General features: G+C 31.3%; 1 pseudogene; it reads left to right on the top strand.

The window, feature by feature from the left end:
* The first annotated feature begins 1,138 nt into the window (after window positions 1–1,138).
* LOC149534766 (U11/U12 small nuclear ribonucleoprotein 59 kDa protein-like) lies at window positions 1,139–2,604 on the top strand (annotated as a pseudogene).
* The last annotated feature ends 967 nt before the right edge of the window (window positions 2,605–3,571 follow it).

Here is a 3,571-nt window from a genome sequence, read left to right as displayed (position 1 = left end):
ATGAATGATCTTGCAAGAAAAACTAGTAGGTTGTATAGAGGAATAATACAATTAAAGGAACGAGGACTAATACAAGTTGACTATTAACTTCTTCATGTGGTAGTACCCTCTTTTTTATAAAATGTTCAGTGGGCATTATCTTTCACAACAATTTCCTCTAGATAAGAAGCCTCCTGGTGCATTGGGTAACATTATTCCCTATCTTGATTCTTTAGCTTCTTTGTATGTTGGCCAACAATATATGCACCTTTCTTTGAAGGGATGGTAGGATTAATTGCAAACACAACAATAATAGAATGCATTTATATTAGTCTTTAAAAATAGAAATGTCACACTTGATCCATTGCTCATGGTCATTTAACACTAAAATTTCTAAGGACAGAGAAGGGTAATAAGACTCAGTGAGAATTTAATCCAAAACAACTATACAATAGATATTTATTCATAATGTATATATCCATCAATCATAAGATAACAACTACAAGAATTGGTAGAGTATATCCCCCATATTCCAGAATGAAATGGAAAAATTTAGGACACATATGTACAATACCTGATGCTTTGATATCTAAGAGAGCATAATAATTGTCAACAAGCATATTTGACGTGTTTCCTTTGAGAAAATCACCACCTAATTTTTTATCTATCTCCTTTGAGGATATTGAGAACATTATTTCTTTTAAATATGTATCTAAAAAGAAGGTCTTGTTAGTCTCTTCAAATATTCTACACTTGAAAGTGTTTATTTAAAAATTTCCATAATAACTTGCTTTGTAACATTTTTCATACCACCAGATGCATTGGTGTCTCACAATATCTATTGAAAAAACATTTCTCTCATATGAAGAGCTATTAAATTGTAATGTATTTTATTTAAAACGGTGTCGAGCATAAATATTTATCATTGGGCATTTTAATTGGTGGAACAATTTTTGTGATAAAATCATTTGGAGACACTTGCAAGATAGATGAGGTAGAATAGAGAAGCTCATTTGGGTAGAAAATATACTTGTAGAATAGAGATCTTAACTCTCCATCAAAATTTTCTAGTAAAATCTGAAGTGTGATGTTCACTACTTGTGTTGGAGAAATTTCAATACACAAATTAAAGTTGTCAATCGCACCAGGAATAGTGATAATGGAGATTGGAATAATATCCATATCATTACCAATTGGAACACATCCTATTAAAACATAGATGTTCCCTCTAAATATGCCCCCAAGCAATCCTCTTTGGCAAGGCACACAACTACAATATAAACTTAAGGGCCTTCTAGAAAACATTAAATCTTTTTAAGGCTTTAACTAAAGAGTTAGATGTGATGATTTTGATGAAAGAATCAAGAGAGTTTAAACAAACATGTTATATGAATAATACAGAATATAAGTCTGGATCACATCAAATTTCAAGGGAAATTATTTTTAGTACAGAGGGGTTTCAAAGAATGTGAGAAGGGATCATACATCTTTGTGTAAGAGCCTTGTTGAAGTGATAATAAAAGCACATTACTTTGAATACACAACAATGTATGTCCTTATGGGTTGGAAAGTCTATAGAGTCAACTTTAAAGCATGAATTAGTTCCAATAGATGTATTCATTAATCTAATAGGTCAATGAGAAGAAAGAGCAGTTGTATGCCCTTATGGGTTGGAAATTCTATAGAGTCAACTTAAAGCATGAATTAGTTCCAATAGATGCATTCATTAATCCAATAGGTCAATGAGAAGAAAGAGCAGTAGCATTTTTCTTAGCAGATAAAAAACTGAAGATTAAGCACAATCAACAATGAAGGAAGCATAAAGGGAAAGCTACAATGAACAAGCATCACAAGGAGTGTGGATATTTTAAAAAGGATAACCAAGAGGCTAATGATTGGAGGGAAAGACAAATCATGAATGACATGGAAAAGTGAAAGTTGTAGAAGATGAAGGAGATTGCAAAAATCAAAGCTAAAAAGGAGAAATAAAGGCTGCAATCAGAGCTAGAAATGTTTTTATTGTAGAAAATCTCAAAAAAATTGACACTCCATCTAAATAGAGATATTAAAAGACAGTATTATTTTTTTCCTAAAGTAAAAAACATTTTTTTAGAATGTGTTTGGACAACTAGAAAAGAGGAGTGATAAGGTACAACAATAGGTAACACACATGATACAAAGGATGCTATTTCTAATGCAAAGAAGTATCAAAAGTTGTGGGAACTATTGGAACTAAGACTTGTAAAGAGGACCTAAGTTCTAACAATAAGAGAGATTTAGCTAAAGATGATGCTATCAATAAATGTCCACTAGTAGTAGGCAAGTCAGATGTAGAATTTGAAAGAAACCACAAACTTAAAGGAAATAAAACTTCACTGCATGATGCACATTACAATTTACACGTCGATTTATATCGTTACTATAACAGAGCAATGTAGACCTGGAAACACTTATTAAGGTTAGAAGAATGTAGCATGTTTTTATTATGCCTAGAGGGAGTCATATTCCTCCCCATTGGATTCAGTTATCACCTCCTATAGATTAAGTTTGGGCCTCATACCTAGTAACCACAGAAGCACAAAGAACCAAGAAAAACATAGAAAGAGAAAAAGATAAAATAGATAAAAATTTAAAAGTATCCTAATTTATGAACATGTTTATGGTTAGAATTTTTACATAGGAATGCCTTTAAATTATCAATCTAGTCCTTGGGTCATGGCAAGATACCTAGCACCTTTTGGCATCAAGAATTAGTAAATTCTAATTCCTACATTGATTTTTTTTTGTTACAACGGTAAATGTAGAGGATTATTATGCCATGTATATGATCAAAAGTCATATAAGATATTTATGTTCTAAATTATTCTATATTAGAAAGTAAAAATGACAGTGGAATTGTATAAATTATGAAGACAATCTATATATATTATAATAATATCACAATAGGATGAGAAGAAAAGAGAAATAGTTGAGCCTTTGATGTGGTTTTGTTTTTCCTCAAATTTCATAAAACCTTTTATCCAAGTCTATAGATATACAAGAAAAATTCTAATTTCCATTTTTGGATAGCTTCAATATAGTTTTTGTATTTGTTGATGACTAGATCCACCATTCCATTTATGTCACAAGGACATAGATTCGTTAAAACTTTGAAGTCCATTGTTGTATTGTAGAATCAAGAAAGCATAGTATTAGAAAGTGATTTTGATAAACAAGTGACAGAGCTAGTGTGTAGTCCAACATAGTAAATTTGAAAGGTAATCATCTCATACAAATATTTTATAACATGTAGACACAATACTCCACATACCTGAACAACAAGATGCTTCAAACTCTTCCCAACCCTAGATCCTATGCAATAATGATTCTTGATAACGCTCCAAGTTTTCTTCTATATTTTATATTAGCTATCAACATGCAGGAACAATATGCTTTTGAAGTTATGGGCACTTAGCTAGACATTCCAAACCCATTCCTCTCTAATAGCTTACTCATACTGCATATATTCAAACACTTCCATAACATCCTTGAACAATCAGAGAACACTTCTCAACCTCTTGCATTCTTGTAGGCTATTACAAGTTATTCAATA

This window comes from Cupressus sempervirens, chromosome 10, assembly GCF_028749045.1.
Source record: "Cupressus sempervirens isolate cs-2001-9-10 chromosome 10, ASM2874904v1, whole genome shotgun sequence".
Lineage (NCBI taxonomy): Eukaryota > Viridiplantae > Streptophyta > Pinopsida > Cupressales > Cupressaceae > Cupressus > Cupressus sempervirens.
This window is presented reverse-complemented; position numbering and strand designations above follow the sequence as displayed.